Below are 21,312 nucleotides of genomic sequence, written 5' to 3'. Positions count from 1 at the left end.
TTCAGTCATAGATTCCTGTTCTTAAAATTACTTATCACAAGTTTTAAACACATGCAAGTCTAAATAATGTTAATTCAAACATTAAATAAATCTTAAATTTATTGTTTTCCCCACTTTAACATTATAATGACAGCCTTGTGTAAAAAGTCTTCTGAAATCTCATTAATTTCATTACCTATTTCACTGTGGAGTTGTAGGCTCTTTTCTAAACATCATTTGTACCTATATTTTAGAGGATCACATAACTGAGAAGTGGTTAAAAGATAAGGTTCTTCCAGAAAAATATTCATAAGCTTATACCACAATATTTTGCATGTCGTTTCAGGAGATTAAAAGACCTCTCCAAAACCCACATATGACCCTTAGAATAAACACTGTTTTATATGAGTTTTATTATTTATGGGGAAAATAACACCACCAAATTATATAAGCCATCTTCATGAAAAAGAAGCAATTTGTTATGGAAACATGATAGTTTCTTTCCAGATGACTTGGTTCACTTTCTATTTCTATCATATAGATCTTTCGAGCCCTTTCAAGCATTTCAACTGAGGACGTTGGTTGCATATGATCAATCAACTAGTTAGCATTATAAATAGTTTTATTATTAAATTGCATAAGATTTTCGACTGGGGAATATTGGAAGTGAAATAAAATATGAAGAACTAGGAAACTATGTTGAATGCATCTCTTATATCTTATTACCAAAGAACATATTTGTATAATATTCCTGTGATCATTTTAATATTTGTTTTTATATCAATCTAAAGTTAGACAAGAGAAAATATATTTCAAATATATGTACATCGGTATAGCTTACAAAGCATGTATATCAATATCAACGTCCCATTTCTTTCATGATCAATACTGTCTTTAGAAGTAAAACTTCAAACTAAAAACAAAAAAAAATGTCATCAAAAGAATTTTGTAGACCATTTTAAAAATTATGGTGACTTTGAGAATATTTCTGTATCTTTGAATAAATTGTATCTCAGCATGTAGAATTAGATGGTATTACTAACAAGCATGCAGGCAGTAGAAAAGTCCACTCCAGTTGCTGCTTGCTACAATTTTTTCTTGATTCACATTACTTGTTACAAGCACATCCAGTGAATTTATGATAAGATAAAATAAGTAAAGCAAAGAAACACCTCTTATAACAAGAGGGAGATGAGAATACAAATTTGATCTTTATATCAGTCATGTATTTAATTTTCTCAACTTTCAGCCTCACTTCTCTTCTACATACTCTCACGCTGCAACTTTTTTTTATTACTATCTGAGGGTTTTTTTTTTTTTTTCTGGGTTAAGTTAGGGTTTAATTAGGAAGCACTATTAGAACAATAAAACAGCAGAAATACTTAAATCTCTTATCAATGATTTTTTTTTTGTAAAAATAGGAAAGACTATGTTGCTGCAGGATTAACCACAATTTACGAATAGTTTTTATTTTCAGTTGTTGGGTTGCAACCTCTGCAGTTTCCTGGGTGAAATCTGAAACTGGCCTCTATACATGGAGGGCAAGGAGAGTCTGAAAAAAGGCAGACAGACCACTCCAGACTGGTAGGTGGTGGGTTTAATAAGCCAGGGAATTTATAAACGAGGCTTGTCTTGGGAGATAGCAAGACAAGTAGATCTCCACAATGACTCCCACACGTCACCGAATCTTAAAAGTTTATATAGAGGTCTTAAAGGGGTTTGGTCACATATACCGTCCAAATGGTCTCAACAACGCCTTACTCTCTCAAAGCTGCATCCTTGAAACCCATTCCCACTGTGGAAAGGGTGGGGAGAATGTACATTCCAAGGCCAGGAGAGAGAGTGAGATGCCTCAGTTGCCCTGGTCCAGCTCTTGGGTCAACCGGAAGTCACGTCCTTTGGATGACCTCCTCCAACATCAGTATATTGATTTATTGTTAGTAATTTAGGGGCATTCATCTACCTTTCTCATCACCTGGGCGTCATACACACAATCACACAGCTACATACTGAAAAGTATGTAGATGAGTGTGCAAAAATGTCGTCGGATTGTATATTCATTTCTTCTACCATGTTGAATGTCTACTATGAGTCAGATCCAAGTTACCTCTGAGGACATAGCAGGGAACAAGATTGACAATCTTAAGGGGTTTAATAGGGAAATGGGTTTAGTGGGAAAGATAAACATTAAATAAGTAATTACACAAATAAGTCACTCTGAAAGTTTCCATGGAGGAGCAGTGCAGGGTCCTACTGCACTTGAGTATATACAGTGTATAATAAACCAATGTGATCTAGGGACTTGGGAAATTGGTCATTCTTTTCTTCACTCACTCATTTAAATATTGGGGTTTCTCAGGGTTTCTGTCTCCCTCCCATACTTTTTTCATCTTCCACTTAGGTAGAGTTGAGGGTGAATCGTTAGGAGAAATTGAGAAGGTGTCCCTATTTAGGAAGGGGAAAATCATGACATACAAGTGTTTATAGAGGACTGAGTGAACAATCTGTCATAGGTTTTGGAGATGCTGAGTAAGATGAGGGTTAAAAATGTGCCACTTGACTTTTCAACGTGATGTTCATTGGTGACTTACCAAGGACAGTATTAATGGGATGGAATCCAGAGAGATGGTGGGCTGGGAAGTGGTATGAAGAGATTGACTCAGTTCATCTGACTGACAATGCAAGGTCTATGAGGGCAGGAATTCTGCATCCCCAGCAAATATAACAATGTCTAGCGTATTTTGCAGTCATAAATAATTGTCAAACAAATGAATGATAGGAGTTCTGGAGGGTAAGAAGAAGTCAAATCTTATAGATTATGTGGGGAGTTGTAAATCATGTTAAAGGCTTTTGGTTTGCTGCTTCCTAAGTATAATGCTTTCAAGGATTTAACTCAGAGCCTAGCCAGATTGTATTTATGTTTTAAATTGATCACTGTGGCTTTTGGGTGTGAAACAGATTTTCAAGGGAGCAGGCAGGCCAGTTATAAGGCTTCTTCAGTTTTCCTGATTGGGAAGAAGAAAATCTGGAGTAATTGAGCAAGCAATCAAGCCCAAATGACCAGAGAATGGGTGAACAGAATGTGGACTGTTTGAATCATTTTGGGGTAATGACCAGATCAATGACATTATCATGCAAGTAATAAATGATGAAAAGTGAAGTCTCTACTCTTTAAATTACTGACATTTGCAGGTAGCATAGTTCCTGTTGCTTTTATCCTTTAACAAATATGACCACTCTGTGACTGAGGAATGGGGCTGTCACAGTATAACTCTCAACTTGTAAGGACTATTTCAAACCTGTCCTAGAACCTGAAATTATTTGTTATTTTTACAAAGCAGTCATTCCGTACTAATTTATTTAGCTCCTACCATATTCAAGGCACTACGTATTGGGGATAGAAAGGTAAACAATATAGACATGGTCTTTGCCCTCATGGTTTAGAAGGAAAGGCAAAGATGAAATTAAAATCAAGTATGAGGAGTAGTGTGAAAGGGTAAGAACCAGAAAATGTTTGCAGACAGCATAAAACATGGACCTTAACCCTAGTGTAGGGGGGTCTGGAAACCCCAACTGGAGAAAAAATTTAAGCTGAGATATTGTTATGCAAGGTCAAATGGAAATGGGGAAGGGTGACATTTTTGGTAAAGAAAAGATGAAATATTAGGTCCAGGATTTATACAGTTTGGCTCACTAACAGGGATTCAATAGCTAGAAAAATATGAATCATGATGTTGTTTGGTAGACAAGGGTTAAATGGAGTATAGTTTGATAATTCATGCCAACAATTTTGGATGTTAATTCCAGAATAATGGAGAAAAGAAGAGGCTTCAAGCAAGGTAGTGATGCCACTCACAATTTGGAATTGTAAGCCAGATGTCATATCAGAATTTCTTACTTTTGAAGATTTTGTCTGGCTTGGCCTGAATTCCAATTCCTCCATCTGTGGTGGATTTCAAGGCCTTCCCCACAGTTTCTGCAAATTTCAAAAGCTTACTGTCTTTTGCTTCTCTCTGATTCTGTGCTCCAGGCTGCTTAGGGATTGTATCTGCATTTCTATCCATTGCCACAGGGATTTACAATTCAACTGCTTCATCTATTCTATAAGCAATCTATACATTGAAGTATTTCATGATTCTAGTGGACTTTACCAGGGCTTAACTGGGAAGAAACTCATCTCAAAATAATGCTCTTTTGCCATCTTCCTTGCTCTGTCTCATTTTCTCATCTTTTTTTCTTTCAAGATGTCTCAAGCAATGTTTTCCTCTGTCTTAATTAGAACTCATAATTATAATTCTTAGGATCTTACCTTCTGTAATCAAACACCTATCAATATATTTTCCAAACCGTACAGTTCTCTACCTAAGATGAATTTTGGTGACAGCTGTTTACATAGACCATATTTTTCATCCTGCAATAGAATAAACATTCTGCTGTGTAGAAAAATTATAGCTTGTTAGAAAAGACGGTAAAAGGAAAGATTCACAAAGATAGTTTAATCTAATTCTCTAAGAGATGAAGACTAAGCTCAAAGAGGTCAAGTTACTTGTCGTATTGTTAATGGCAGAGTCTGAACAAATATTCAGGCTGTTCTCCTAATCTAGCATTCTTTCTCTTGGGATGCTGGCCCTTCTTATTATGACTTTTGTCTCTCAGGAGGACACATCTAAGTTCATAAATCTTCTCCGTGGATATACTTTTGCCCCTAATTCCAAACTGCCTATGTGCCTTAGCCAAAATGTTTTGGCCATCCAAGGGAATGATAAAGGGCAGCTTTTATTGCACTAACTTTGTTGCAGAACCATTCCTGCTCCTTCACACACCAATGTTCTGCCATCATATGTTTATTTCCCACAATACGATCTATTTCAACGTACCAATGTGTAGTTTTGAGATTGCAACCTGGTGCAGACATGATGAAATTTAGATTCAAGGTTAAAAACCTAAGTGTAAGAACCCTGAGCTAGTGGTACAAAGGAAGTGAAATAATGTATGAGGAGATGTTCTGAGAAATCATCCATAAGAAGGAAAATTTTAATGGGGTGAGAGTGAATGCACAGGGAACAGTTATGAGGCAAAGGCACCATCTTACGGTACTGCTTTTCAAGATTTTATTTCTTGACAAAGTTTTCTGTACAACAAGTAAATATTTCAAATATAGAAATAAAATAAACTGTTATGTCTGGGAAATATAAAAATTATAAAGTACTGATAAATAGTTACAAGTGGGTCACAGAATCAAAGTGATAATAGCAGTGTTGCCTTCTTTCTTAAACAAAGAGAACAATGAAAAGATTGCTTATTTATTGAAGCGTAGATCAGCACATATGTAAAACCTAAAGCACATATGTAAAGCCTAAATCAATATTAGGCTTTGCCTAAATTCTGAGGTTTAGTCTTTGACCCTTCATCCTGTACTTTCTTGTTTCTATATGATTCTGTGCTCCAGGCTATTATTTTGCTTCACTTTCAATTAAACTTATTCCCATTAAAAGAACAATTCTTAAATCTATATATATGACTTCATTCTTATCTTTTTCAAATAAAAATTTGCATTTTTAACAACCTTTTGGAAAATTTGAGGTGGATATACAATTATCAATCTCAACATGTTTAAAACCCTCCCTGTCATTCCTCCAATTTTCTTCTAAATGTTTTTCTAACTCCACTCTCGTCACTCCATCTTATGGGCTATCGTCCTATTAGCCTTCCATAAAAGCAACTTTATCATTATTCTTCAACCATCAGGAAGGGAGTGTACCATCTGAGCTCAGAAGTTGAAAAGACCTTGTAATAAAGAATTCTCCAGGGTCTTTATTGAAAAACTCCATCTGATACCCATTAACCTGAAAATGAGAGAGCATGGTTATTTTTTCATCTTACCTAGTGAGATTGTGATTGCAAAAGCTGTCTCTAAATTCTAAAGAAAGACTGAAACATGATGTGTTTTTATCATTAAGCTTATTGAACCCACATAGAATGCCACCAAGGTGAAGCAGCAAAATTGCAAATATTCCACGTCAAACAATTGCTATAGGTAATATCTTTGGCAATAGGTAAATTTAGTTTCTTTTATTTGTTTTGCTTCTTGAGCTATTAATTTTTGCTCTTTTACAAACAATCCTATGTTCTATTTTAAGGATCATAATGCATAACATAAGTACATAACTTTTTCCCTGCTTACGTTTATTACATATTAAATTGCCTTAGAGCAAAATGTAAATATTTTAAGAGTAACAAATTTATTGTTTTCCCCCAATCAGAAGACTTCCATAGTAGCTGTCTTCAAATGTTAGTTTTCAATTTCTCATTGATCCCTTAGAGTTGAAGACACTTACCTAAACAAAACTGTAGACAGAGTTGTTTTTTTTTAAGTAGAGAATTTTCAAGACCGATGACTCCAATCTCTACATGATCTGAATACCAGTTAAAAAGAGAATAGAGGGAAAAAAACATGTACTTAAACGTTTCTGATTTTCTTTTTCTGTTTAATGAAAAGCCTTTTGAAAAAAATCTTTAACCACTCTATTATCCTTGGAGAGACATCAAATACTATACAGCCCTGGTCTGAATCCCAGTTCATCACTTACTAGCAGTATGACTTTGAGCAAGTTAATTAACCTCTCTGTGTTTTTGACTTCTCATATGTAAAAAATGGGGATAATAAGAAGGTTGTAAAGAAATTACACAGGGAAACATATAATAGACAATACTCAATAACTGTGTCTAGTGTCTGCCATAGAGTAAGTCCTCACTAAGTGTTAGCTGCTATCATTATTATGAAGAAGATACTATAGGATAAGGAGTTGGGAACAATATACAAGAGAAATTCTCTCATTTCATTCATATCACAGAATGTCATAATTGTTCGATTTACTAGCATGAAGAAGGAAGACCCATGTACTCAGCACATTTTTTAATGAGTCTGCGTAGGTTGCCTTAATCCATTACAGGTGTTTTCTGATTCCTCCTTTACCCAATTCCTGGTATCCGATATGGAATATTTAGGCCTTTGGTCTCCTTTTTGTATTTTCATTTGCGAAGGAAATATATCTAAGTCATGATAATAGGAACAATAAGATTATAAGTACTTATACCCAGCTTAATATCAAATGAGTACCCTAAAATTAATTGTATTTAATAAAGTGCAATGTCATCAATATATCATATATTTTAAAGCCTTACTGGAACATGTAAAATTATCATGATCAATAATGATAAAGTAAATTTTAATTCTGACAAATTATAGTGTCTAAAGCTTTTTCCTAAAATTGAACAATGTTTTTTTGACTGTATTTTAAATTATGAAGCAGATTATTCACAAACACCATAAATCCTAAAGAAATGCAATACTTATTGCACCCAGGAAACCAATATAAACATGGACTGAAAAATTTAATCAGGCCTATAATTAAGCTATTTTAAGCCAATTAGTTATTCTCTAGTAAGCATTTCATTAGGCAATAATATTTTGTGTTTATATCAAATCTCTTTCTAAGAAGAAGGAGAAGCAGTAAACATTTTTGATGGACGCTTATTTATCCTTTTAAAAGTTACTTAAAAATCAAAAGAAAAAAAATTAATGTGATGTTTCTACTTTATAGTTTCAGACAGATCACCTCTTTGCCTTTAGTAAAATGGGAGAACTGAGTAGGATTCTTAGCTATTACCCTTAAAAATGGGTAATTCACTACTCAGATTGTGCCAGGAAAGAGAGATGGCATCCCTTTCTATAGGTCTAGCTTACTGCTTCATTCACATACTTCCTTAGAAGAAGACAGGTTGCCCTAGATATTGCAAAACAATGGTGGCTTCACCATTCAAATAGTTGCTCAAGTTGAATAAAATTCCGAGGATTTTATCTAGTTCTCCTGCTGAATATCTTAATAGTATTAGGATGAAAGAGGTTTGTTTCTGAGGCTGATTTCTTTTTTCTTCTTAAAGCATAAAATCCGAACAGATGGGATCACAGATTCAGCTTAGTGAGAACTGAACTTGTTTCATACACTTTTTTTTTTTTTTGTCTTTAGAAACAAAAACCAACAGCATTAATTTAGCCTGAATCTGTACAGTACCAGTATTGTCCATCATAGCTCAATGATGGAGTGTTAACTGCAGCTGTAGATTCAGCCTCTAGGTCTTCGTTGTATTTTTCAAGAAGCCATTAATACGGCTTCTTTTTTGGTTTAGGGCTATCCCCCTTTTTATTTGCACGTGCTCTTTCAACAAAATACTTAATTTGCTAAAACCTGGCATCAATAATAAGAATGATACTTAAACTATTTTGAAATTAAACTTGAATTAACTCTGAGTTATCTCCTATTTCCTTAAGAAGGAGGAAAGAAAAGATTATGTGTTGTTAAATTTATGATTATATTTATTGGCAGCTATTTGTAAACTTCTGTCTTGCTATTGACTAGTGGATTGTAAAAGATTTCTGTTATTTCCCTTCTTGCTGGGTAAATCATTATAATTAAGTCTCAGAATGTCTCCTCTACTAGGTGTGATATAACTTAGAATCTCCTGGGTTCTCATTTGCCAAAAACGTATTTTATATCCTTACACTTTGAGAGTCTTTCTCAATAAATCTCAAGATATTTAGGGCATTAATTAGAGATACAAAGTTATCTCACACACTACTTTTATGAGCAATGATCATATATTCATTCATCAGGCAAGAAAAATTGTTACCTCATACCCAAAACATAGAGCTCATGTAACATACCCCTTGGTTTTCAGATGAGGCAGCATATTTCCAGGTAGGTTAAGTGGAAGGCTGCAGTTCATATACCTGCTTAGTGACAAAGCCCAGATGAAACCCCTGAATGCCAATACTCTCTGTGCTTTGATATCTCATAAGAGTTCTCAGTGGACTTGTTCCCTTTGTTGTTGCTTTTTCCCCCAATACACGATTACATTCATTCAAGAACAATTCGTCCATTGCATGAAAGCAGAATAAAGCCATTCATACATGCCAGGGTTTAAGCACACTTTGGACAATACATTTTATTGTGTTTTGTGAATAAAGACATTAAAACTTTCATATCCTGTGAGCTGAGAGCTCATGTGTACCTCTCAAACACAGAAAGAAAACTTCTCAAGAAAGATGAAATTCTTGAAAATGTCTTATGTCAATTGGTTGTGTTATTCTTTTTACTCACTACCTTGATGTCTTTAGTTCTTTATAGTTTATAATCACTTATCCAGACTTTTAGATACAATTCTACATTTTTCTTTACCTGGCTCAGGCAAGGAAAACAAACTTGGATTAACCTTAATGAGATTCATTAATTCTGGATGCTGCTTACAAATTTGTCACTGGCTCAAATGTTTTGGTGAAAAGATTCTTAATTTTAGTTCCCACCTCTGTAAAAACAACATATTCTTTATTGTGACTATGAAAACTTTGCAATGGACAGAACCACCAACCATACTAGGTAATAAATGGATTTTTAAGTCTGGGATACTTAAAGTGAAGCACTGAATTCTAAAGGATTCTTATGTATTTTTATGTACTACTTTACCTTATGTATTTGTATTACCAATTTATCACTTTAGGCAAACCTTATATCTACATAGATATAGATATCAACCTGTATGTAGAGTTCCAGCTATAGAGAGATTCACTTTCTCTCTCTTCATATATATATTTATGAAAAAATATATATACCCATCTGCATGTTACCTCTAAGGAGAATATTGTCCAGTCCCCTCTCCAAAGCTATATTAACTTAATTGCTCTTTTTTTGCTGTATCCTGACAGCGAGATGTTCAATTTTAATTACCTATTTACTTTTCTGAATCTTAGTCTGGACTGTGAACTCTTCAATGATGGACCCCCATCATATTCCTATTGTTTATCACATTGCCTGGAATATAATGTACACTTAACTTTTTTGCTAACTTAATAAAATAATAAGACAAATTAATTATTAAATCAATATTTTAGCACTTACATAATTACATAGAAACTTCAGGAACTCCAAAGAGAAGAAGAAAAAAAAAAGCCTATATGTAGATGGTAAGTGGTGGCATAAAACCTGAATCTGTTAATGTATACGTTGATGATGCCATCAGATTTCCAAAATTATATTTTAATTCAAAAATAATTTTGCACAGTAAAGAAGTATGACTTATCAATTTAGAAAAATCTTATTTTGCTATTGGTCCCTAACTACTTTTACATTCACTTTTTAAAAAAATTAAATCCAAAGATACAATAAAGATATTATTTCTTAAATGTCATCAGGCTCACAGTTTTCCTGAGAAAATTTTCTGCTCTGTCCTGTTCTTGGACTAACATGCTAAAAATTACTCCAGTACCTTTGAAATATTTATTCCCAACATAAAGAAGAATCTTTTATGTAACTATTATTTTTAAATTAATGTACTAAATTGTATCTAAATTAATGTACTAAATTGTATCTATCTAATTGTATCTAATGTACTAAATTGTATTTAAAATATTGACATTAAAATAAACCAATGTGTTTATAATTCAATTATCCGGTATTTCAATCTTGTCATTAATTAAAAAAATTAAATTCCATGTTTGATCTAGTTGTACTTATACTAGTTGAGGAGACAGAAATTGCAGTTTGTAGAGGTCAAGACAGCTCTAATTTGCAGTGTACAATCCCTAAGAGGAAAGGGGGGAGAGAGAGAGAGGGAGCTAATGGTTCCCCTGAGTCTTCGGCCGAATAGCAATCTATACGTACATAGACGAGACCTCATGAGGCCAGACAAGCACAACTTCTGAGGAAAGAAAAATTACTCTGGTGCTGTAAGATAGAAAATTCCCAGAGATTACATAAGACTGGGAATTGTACCTCCTACCTTGACTAGCTATCCTGGAAGTGTAAGGCCTTGTGCAAAGTGTTTTATCAGTCCTAGAATAAAGGCCGCTCTAGACTTGCCCTAAAATAGTGTAAGAGAGAGGTCAAAAGATCACAGCAATCTGCAAGTAATTTAACTGCCTGCCAGGAAAAAGAATACTAAAAAATCCAGCACTCAACAACATAAATTCACGTCTGTCATCCAATAAAAAATTACTAGATAACAAAGAAGTAGAAAAATACAAACCAACTTCAAATGTAAGTTTTTAATTTTCTTTCATTTCAATTAACCAAAAGTGGACATTCAATTATTAAATGAATAGCTATATTTTTACTGTCATTTATTCTATATGCAAACACCACATGTCATGGACACTTTCATATAAAAGCAAGCAATATATTTATAACACATCATCACTTACCAAGAGCTTTTCAAACTTTTTATCTCAATAAATATTCACAAAAAGCTTCATGGTCACAATTATTATTGGCTAAAATTTATACTCAGGACCAGTGAGGCTCAGAAAAGTCACAATGCTTGAAATGTCAGAACTCAGACTTAAATCCACCTACCCGAAATATACTTTATTTTTTATCCCATCACATTATCTCAAGTAGGTTTACAATTTTTAAAGTTTTGTGGTATTCTGATAAATAAGTATTCCTAACTATTAGTGATGTTTATAGCTTGTCTCCTAAACATATCTCTCATATAACTAATAATGGTACTGGGTTTGATGCAACCATAAGTTAAAAATAAAATATACATGTATATATATGATTTATATCTGTATACATATTTACATTATATTTATATATTCCCATGCAACCTTAAAATAATATTAAGTTCACATCTACAAGTAAGTCAACATGGAGCTCAATGGTGGTTTCAACCTCAATTCCAAATAAATGAGCAAGAGATCATTAAATATTCATAAACCTTAAGTAGGTCAGAATGGGATATTGAGAAGAAAAAGTGAAATTCAGATAAGAAAAGATTTCTTGGAGAAATCTAAAAAACACCTGTGGGAAACACAGCCAAGGGTAATTGACCTCCCGATGGTGAAATACGTAATAGAATAGACACTTATCTATCTAGTAGTTTGAGTGTTTTGTTGACTTTCCTACTTTTAACTTAACAACAAAAGTTTTGACTATCTAGTCCTTTCCAAATTCTTACTGCCTTTGTAAGGAAAAAGAATTCAGATTATCAAAATCACTTTCAAACCCTAAAATTTTATTCCTAATTTCAGACAACACAATTGCCATCAATGAAGTAAATGAAAAGCATTATTTTTTGATATGCAAATTAGAATATCAAACAAACAATTTTGTGTATACTTCACATATTCTGAAATGCCATAACAGGGAACATTTGAAATGTAGAAGGCCAGGTGTGCAATCAGAGTTAGGCTTTTTACCCCAGTAAGAGTAATCAATATGACTTAGTACTCTGACTTGATAGACAGGAACTTGGCTATATGATTCCATTCCAAAGAAATAACAATAGGAAAAAACTAAGAGAGTGGATTTGGGTTTTCCCTAGTTTTTATTTTTCTAGTTTTATTACTATTGTTGATACTACTTTAGTCTCATTTGATACCCCATTTTCTGTTTTATTCTATGGGTGGGAAGTTGAAGCTTTCTATAAGGTTGATTAAGAAATAAAATACAAGATATTTAGATGCATAGCCACCAAAGATACGTTTGTGTAGGAAATTTAAAAATTACATAATTACTGGCTTATTTTATCTGATTTGTGGCAATGTACTTGACCAACCTAAATATATGCCAGCAATGAAGACACTTATCTGAAAAATCCTTTTTGATAGAACTCTCCAGTAGTTCATTTCAATATTCATTTTAACTATTAAGAGAGGTTTAAAGATGTGATTCAGAGGAATTCAAGTTTGAGTGAACTGGATTTTTAATCCTTATTCTGACCATATCTGCATGCATCAAACCAAGTTACTTAATCATCTTGGGTCTAAGTTTTTTTTTTACCTGGAAGGTGGAAAAGTTGGCCTTTATAATCCCTGTATATAAAAGTTTATGCTCTGTCCAAATACCAAATACATTGCTTTTAATGAAGACAAGGTACATTACGGCATTTCTCCCTTTATCTTGCTAATGCTAGTGCCAAGAATTGATTGGAGTGGCAAGACAAATTTCAAAAAACTAGAAGGAACTTTACGACTGTGTCTTTTTAGGTCAACCAACATGTTAATTGAGTTCCTTTGGCTGTGGTGGTACCACAAGGAATGCAAGGAAACATAAAATATAGTCACTGCTCCCAGGGAATTTAAAATTACCACGTATATAAAAGACCAGTAAAAGCATGGTATCTTGTACCTTTAAAGAGTGACATTGACATATTAGTTTGCTATCTTTTAATTTCTAGTATAGAAATCAATTTTGAACTAATTTATATGAAAAAAGAATACAGTAATATCCAACATAAATCTAACATAAAATGTCACAAGGGTTCAAGGGTATAGATGGATCTCATACATGATTAAAACTGAGGTTACAAACACTCCAAAACTCTCAATCTCTCTCGGTCTCTCTCCCTCTGTTTCTCTCTCTCTCTTCTCTCTGCATGTCAGTTTTATTCTCTGAGATTAGTTACTTCAACATAGTTACTAGGAGATGGATCCCAAGTTCACATTTTTTAGATTTGCTATAAAAGATAGACTATGAATGATCTTCTCTCCTGTTCCAGGTTAAAAATGAAACAAGAGAAAACAAACACACTGACTAACAAAACACCAAGAAGGGAGCAAATTGGCCAGGCAAAGGAGTGTAATAATAGTTTGGCCTAGTGTTGGTCAGATGCTTACACCTGATTACTCCATATTGACCAAATGACAGTGGGGTCTGTAATCAGAGGCTGGGAGTTTGAGCAGGAAGCAAGGAAGGAGCTTGCACTAGATGAGGAGTACTGTCCTCGGCAACTGGAAAAGAGCTACCAATAAAAATAGATAACAAGCTTATTAGGGGAACAAAATGATCAGCCCCAGCTCCTGAACAAGGAAGCCATTATGAAATAGCTGGAGACTGGATATAATCCAGCTGGGTAACAACACAAAGTTGGGAGGACAAGAGCACCAGCATGAGGAGTGCAGGTGTGAAATGTGCTTGGGGGCAGTCAGTGGGTTAGTTTGGTGGGAGCACTGCACAAATCCAATCAAGCAAGGTCACTTCCCCCTGGAAGTGCTACTATTTTTATTCCCTCTTCACATTTCCACTTCAGAGCACATTTCCAATCTCTCTATCTTTAGAGGTTTCTACATGGCTGCTCTTTTCCTTTGTCATAAATGATATGACACATGCAAAAAACATGTACACTTGTTTTTTGAAGAGACCAGGATTAGTATAACCTGGGAAGACACAACTGATGTAATAGGAAAGACTTGGAGAGCTCATAAAAAAAAAAAAAAAGAGTACTCAACCTAGGTTATCTGAGCCAAGAGAGAATAGGGCTTAAAATTACTGCAGGCATCAGGTGGAGAGCAGTGGTCTGCTGGTAATTCTAATGAAACACAAAGAACTTAGACTTGATAAATAAACAGAGCATTTCACTCTCCATTGGGGAAAATTATTTCCATAGAAATAGTAATTTTTCTCTCCTAAATACCAAGGGAACTTAAATGTCAGGTAAAATTTTGCATGCTTGGTTTAGTTTAAAATACACATTTTAAACCGAGTCATTATTGCAGCTACTTTATTTTATTTTTAGATCCCATTTAATATTTTCTGAGAACTTTGACTTCTGTTTTATATATGATAAAAACATATTACAGCAGTAGAAATGCAGCCCCAAATTGATTATCTTCCATATGAACTGTCTCTTGGGATAAAAATGACTTTCTCACTCCAAAATAAATATGTATTTCTCGTCTTTTAGGACTAAACCTTTGATTATACAGCACTGTCTTTGTTATTTCTCTGAAGTACTTGGACATTAAGCTTCCCTCTTTTCCTTGAGTAGTTCACTTCCAAATGAAACCCCATTGAAACACCTATTAAAACCAGAAATTAGTTTTCATTAGCAGAAATTGTGGGTTCTTCCATGACTCAGAGAACAAGAAGGAACCATATCAACAATGGATTTATCAAAACCTGCAAGCAACCACTTCTAAAGCTAAGAGACTCAGAGTGGACGGAGTAGTGTGGATTAGTGCATCTTTCCAGTAGGCCTGATAGAGTACCAATGAGGCAGACTTTTGGCTCCGTCCTTATGGTAAGTCTGAGGTTCACCGCTATTCATTCACTTGCTGCATCAGCTTTATTGGATCTTGCTGTGTTGAAATACCGCATCAGACCACATATTAAAGAAATTTTTACTTAGAGTCCTATAACAGTTATTTATGTCCTCATAACTTTCTCTCTCTTTCAGTTGTGGAATTTATTCCTTCTTGCTCTCTGTTTGATTAATTGGGACTTTCTACTAAAACCTAAAATTGAAGTAAACAAAAAATTACTTCCAGGGAAATTTAATTAGGTGCAAAATTACCACTTAGTGGGAATATTGTTAAAAAGAGTCCGGGGGCTGATATCTTGAGATGAAGACTGAAGGACAACCTGGACTCCCACTCCTTCTCAGTCTATCTGTGGAATCATCAAATTTCTGATTTGTTGAATAATACTGAAACAAGTGAAAACTATGAAAATAGCACCAAATCTTTTTTGGAAAACTCAAATTAAACTTTATTAGTAATAAAAGTTTTATATATTTTAAAATAATAAAGCCACATTTATATAAAATAATATCTAAAATATGTTCATTTACCAATAAACAGTATATGCATATAATTTCATTAATCCTTCACAATAACCTTATGAAGTACTATTATCTCCTTATAGAAATAAAATTGGGAGTATGCCTAATTTCTCTAAACTTCTAGTTCAAATGCTTAAAAAAGCGGTTATCCCAAGATTTTAAGCCAAGAATGTTTCACTAAAAATGCATGTTTTCATCCAATCTGTCATGTGGCTTCTTAACACTGAGATTTAAGTGCAAACCAGAAGAGGAATATTAATTTTATGAACTAATTTACAGCCTTTGAATGCAGTCAAATACATTTCACATTAAATCCAGAGACATATAGAACTTAGGCATTTCTTGAGAACCCAAAGAAAAAAAATTACAAAAATTTTGGAGGAGAATATTGGTCCAATAGAGATGAAAAGATTACAAAAGAGATATGAATAAGCCAAGTTTTTTCATCATCCAATAAACACTGAAAGCAATAGAAAACTAAAAATTCATTTAAAAAATGTGTGTCAGGAACCAACAGGAAGCTTGTTGATATCAACAATCACTCTTTTAAATTTCATTGCTATGTCATTAAGAAGAGAGTCTGCTTTTTGCGGTTTTCCTAGAAAATAAAATATTATGCATTTATTTTAATTAAAATGTTTTTATGCTAGCCAATCAATACTTGATGTCTGGACACACAGAAACTACAATTTATTTATTTATTTATTTTTAAAATTTATTTTATTTTATTTATTTTTGGCTGCGTTGGGTCTTCGGTGCTGTTCGCAGGCTTCTCATTGTGGTGGCTTCTCTTGTTGCAGAGCACGGGCTCTAGGCGCGTGGGCTTCCGTAATTGTGGCACGCGGGCTTAGTTGCTCCGTGGCATATGGGATCTTCCCGGACCCAGGAAGGGCTCGAAACTGTGTCCCCTGCATTGGCAGGCGGATTCTTAACCACTGCGCCACCAGGGAAGCCCCCAGAAGCTGCAGTCCAATAGAGGAATAGGGATTTATGGAATACTGGTGCAAAATAATTCCACAGGAATACAAACAAGGGAGATACTAGTTTTAATGGGAAGATTAAGGCTTTATAAAGAAGGTGAATTTAAAGGATGGGAGAATAAAAACAGGAAGAGAGGCCAAAAATCACATGAAGAAACATGTGCGTAAGTGTTAACCCATTTCTATCATCTCCAAAAGCAAAGAGTTACATATATTTAAGGAAACTGTGAAGAGCTGAGTTTGGCTGGAAGTTGAGGAAAAGCAACAAAACTAATTTTTACTGACCACCTAATATATGGCAAATATCAATATTGCTGTTTAATATATGTTTCCTTATTATATTATTATAATCACCTTCTAAGTTAAACGTAACTTTGCATTTTTCTGCAAGAAACACAAGTCTAAAGACTTACCTGTCCAGGGTCAAACCATTGGTGAATACCAAGCTTGGAATCTGACTCCAAGGCCGTCAGATTCCAAATCATGTGCTCGTCCCACCACCTCAATTTTTCTTAAACTATCTCCTTCAGAACACTGTTCTCAATAGGTAGGTACTTCATTTAAAAAAAGGGTTTTTTGAAAAAACTCATTTGGGAATATTTCACTCTATATTCACTCCCCGGCTATTCTTAATTCACACTAGTATCCTAAAGGGTCTGAGAATTATAGAAGAAAAAAACTGATTAAATTTGCTTATCATATCATTTTTCAAATGTACTTGACCTTGGAGACTTTTTTTTAAAATTAAAATATAACACCTATTAGTCTCCTGAAATTAGTGTTTTCAGAGACATCCTGTGGGAAACATGACCTTCTTGGAAACTATCATAGAGCACATGAGTGGTGCTGTGCAGATTTCAGGAGATAAAACAAGAGATGTAAATCAGCGCCATATCACAGAATACTTACAATGAAGAGCTGAGGAGAATGGACTTAATTCTACAAGCAAGCTGGAAAAAAATCTTGAAGGATTTTGGCAAAGAAAGTGATGTGGTAATATCATACCCAGAAATACCCCATGTATCTTGAATATTTAATAATACGTACAGGTATTTCGGTAATAATTTTTCAGACAGCAAACCTCTGCTAACATTAGTGCCTCCAACTTCATACAAGAAAATTTGCATCTCTTGAGTAGAGTGAGTGCCAAACTTTATTAGAATAATGGTCCTTCTGTTTGTAGTCTGCCATCACCCATCTTTTAAAATCATTATTTTAATGGATTTATGATTTACCACAATGAAAAATTATTGAAAATAATACCCAGGATAACTTTAGTAGAGGCAGCTCTATGCAATTAATAGCTAAAATGTTTTCACCCTTGACACATCAATTGAAGTTTGCTTTTCTATAAGCTGTGTGAATTGTTTTTATTGATAAGTAATGTTTTAAATGGTCTGATTATAGCTATTTCTATTATACCTGCATGTACCACAGACGTATAAACCCTTTGTGGAAAGAGACTGCTCATAACTAAGTTTTTAAAACCACTAAAGTGCCAAAATTCCATGTAGCTCATCATTTGTTGTTGATATAATGTTACTCAAGAGTGTGGTCATCAGAAGACCTTCTCAAAAGTGTCTGGAATGTCAGTTAAAAATACAAATGGTGGGACTTCCTCCCAGACCAACTGAAACAATATCTTGGATGGGGCTGGGGGGAAATATAGGCATTCAGAAATTTTTCCAGGAGCTACCGATGCCCATGAAAGTTTGAAAAACCCTGGCCTATTAGGTCAGAGAAGGAGAGAAAAATCTCATTCGAATTTCAAAAGTTGTTGCAAAAGAGCAGTAAGCCACTGAGTCAAGACTTACTAAGCAATCATTATGTATAAAAGCTCCATTGAGGCTCCATAAGATGCCCTCATATAAGATTACAAAGTTGTAAAAGCAGAAGAAACTTAGCATAAATGAAAAAGACAATAAACATTGGATGTAATCTTATAAACGCATAGGATACATATGTGCAAATATATATAAAAGTCTCAGATTTTTATAAATATTGATAAATTACTCAACCATCGCATTTTATAGCTGTGAAAGCCAAGGCTTAAGAGCTTAGCTGTGTCTCAACTATCCAAGCATGCTCCTGATTCCAGGACTTGAAAATTCTCTCTGCCTACAAGGCTCTTTCTCTAGTAATTTTTCCTGGGTTTCTCATAAAGAAAAGCCTAAGGCAAAGCCTTATGTGTTATGATATAATTTGGGAGCGCAGTCCCAGGGATTCAGGAGTGAGGGAAAGAAAGACTAAGGGGAAGGGAGTAGAGAGAGGAAAACTAAAAATGCTGTGTTACAAAGTTGACCACAGCTTGGTATCAAGTGCAGCTAATGTCTCCATCTCATGGGACCTCTGAGGGCATAAAAGACTGTGTCTCAGGATTTACTTCTGGGATGAAAAGAGTGAGAAGAATTTATCCTTTAGCTCCCATCTCCTGTTAGTCAAAATATGCATCCTGAGGCATTGACTCCTCTGTGTTTCTAGATCACATGTGAATGGATACCAAGCAATTCAGGCAGTGTTTCACGCCTCAGCATCAACGGTGAGGCTACTATCTAGGGTGGTTCTGGGGCAATGCTGTGTCTGCTTGAAGGTGGTCAGAAACCATATGAAGTTAGTTTACATAGCAACAGCTGGAGAGAAACAAGTGTCTGAAAGACCCAGACAGGTGAGTCTGAGAGGTTCTGTGAGCATGGCTTCATCTCCCAAACATCATTTCCATAAAAAGGACTTTCTGATCCATTTAGTAGGGAGTAATATTTGTTGTAGCAATTAACACTTTGTGGTATTATATTACATATTGTTTTTGCATACTATTTTCTTCTCTCACTAGGATGTAAGTTCCTCGAGTTCAGGGACTTGGTTAAGGTCATTGCCTTCACTCCAGTGCTCAGCACAGTACTTTAAACATAGCAGATGCACAAGAAATACTTGTTGAAAAAATGAGTAAATGAATCGACTTGTCCAAGGTGGCTCAGTCAATGACAGAGACCAGAGCAGAACTTAGATAACATGGATTCAAATCATTTAACATCGTCTGTGCTGAAACGATGTTACAGAATTGGATTATAATAAAAGGAATAAAATAAAGGCAAACAAGCAATGTTTCATATGTCATAAATATTCGTAACATTCCTTTATGTCTTCACTTATCTAGGTCAGCACTGTCCAATATAAATTTACCTGATGATGAAAATATTCTATATATATACTGTACAGTATGGTAGCCACTAGCCCTATATGGGTATGGAGCACTTGAAATGTGGCTAGTGTGACTAAATAACTGGATTTTAAATTTTATTTATCTTTAATTAATTTAAATTTAAATAGCCACATGTGGCTAGTAGCTGTCATATTAGACAGTGCATCTATAGGTATTTATCTATAATTTAACAAACTAATATTTTAAAAACTGCCAACTTGACAAACGAGTCAGTTTTAAAGATTTAAATCAAGTAGGAGCAACAATTTGACCCATATTTTGTATTTTAAATTTTTCCTCTAGAAACTTGCATGAAGATTAGATAAATAAAGGGAGAGTTTGATTCAGAACATTGAAACTATAAGTGTTTGGGGGCAGGAGGGGCAGAATTCATTGGATTGTTTGAAGAGTCTAAGGCTTTTTAATTTCTCCCTGAATTATCTGGTTGGATTTAGTACTAACAAGACTAGGTCAAGGGTTCCTGCAAATGAAGTTTAAAATTTTTGAACTTAAAACATTACTTTTTTTTTTTACCCCCCCCCCCCAAAAAAAAGTATTATTTAAGTCTGAAGCTACCTGCTTCAACTCTGCTCAGACAGCTTGGTGAACTTGCTTGCTAGGAATGGTATCCTGAGGGCGAGAAACCACAGGCATACTGGTCTTGAGGAGGGCACAGTGCAGTGAGCCTTCCCCAAGCCTGCTCTCAATACCACTCATCAGGGGTAGAGGAATGTTTTAAAACTCTACATAAAACTAGCTGAAAGAATACTTGGAATATTGTTTCATTTTCTCCCGGATTTCAGTCTTCCTAGAAGCAGTCAAGATGTCCTAATCTTTTCTAAATGTGAAATCAATGTGGAGATAAGAATATTCCCTAAAATATCTGTGCTGAAAAGAAGAAAAAGACTCTGGGCTGGCACAAACCATTTTGGTTTTATTCCTTGTATATTTTGCACATATTAAAAGGAGAGAGTGAAAAGCATTCAGTCAAAGGAATAGATGCCATGATAATAAAAATATAATTTGTTATAATGCCAAAATAACAGGGGCAGTAATATGACAGCACTGAAGGAAACGTGATAGAAAATTAGAGACAGCATTAGGCTTAACCCAATTAAGATGGCATACATTTAATGACCTCCGGAGAAAGTTAATTTTTAGACCACTCTCTCTCTCCCTACCTGGAAATATCTCTTTATGTCTAACTTAAATATCTCATAGTGCAATTTAAATTCATTTCCTTTTTGTGATGCCCAGTGGAGTAAAAAATATGGACTACTTTCCTTTGAGGGATAAGCCATAATTTGTTTAAAGATCGATAAATAGGTAGCTTCTCAGATTTCTCCAGGCTAATGACTCTGTTTAATGTTTCCTTAGAGGTCTCCATTATTGTTGTCATTCTACTCTGAACTCTGTCTAAATTCCCTGCATTCCTTTTAAGTTTATGAGCCTCACAGTTACTTTTTTAGACTGCAACTGTGAATGGCACACAGCACTCAACAACTAGGCTTGGCTGCCATACGTGCCCTGCCATTA

The sequence above is a fragment of the Eschrichtius robustus genome, chromosome 5 (genome assembly GCF_028021215.1).
Source record: "Eschrichtius robustus isolate mEscRob2 chromosome 5, mEscRob2.pri, whole genome shotgun sequence".
Taxonomy (NCBI): domain Eukaryota; kingdom Metazoa; phylum Chordata; class Mammalia; order Artiodactyla; family Eschrichtiidae; genus Eschrichtius; species Eschrichtius robustus.
This window is presented reverse-complemented; position numbering follows the sequence as displayed.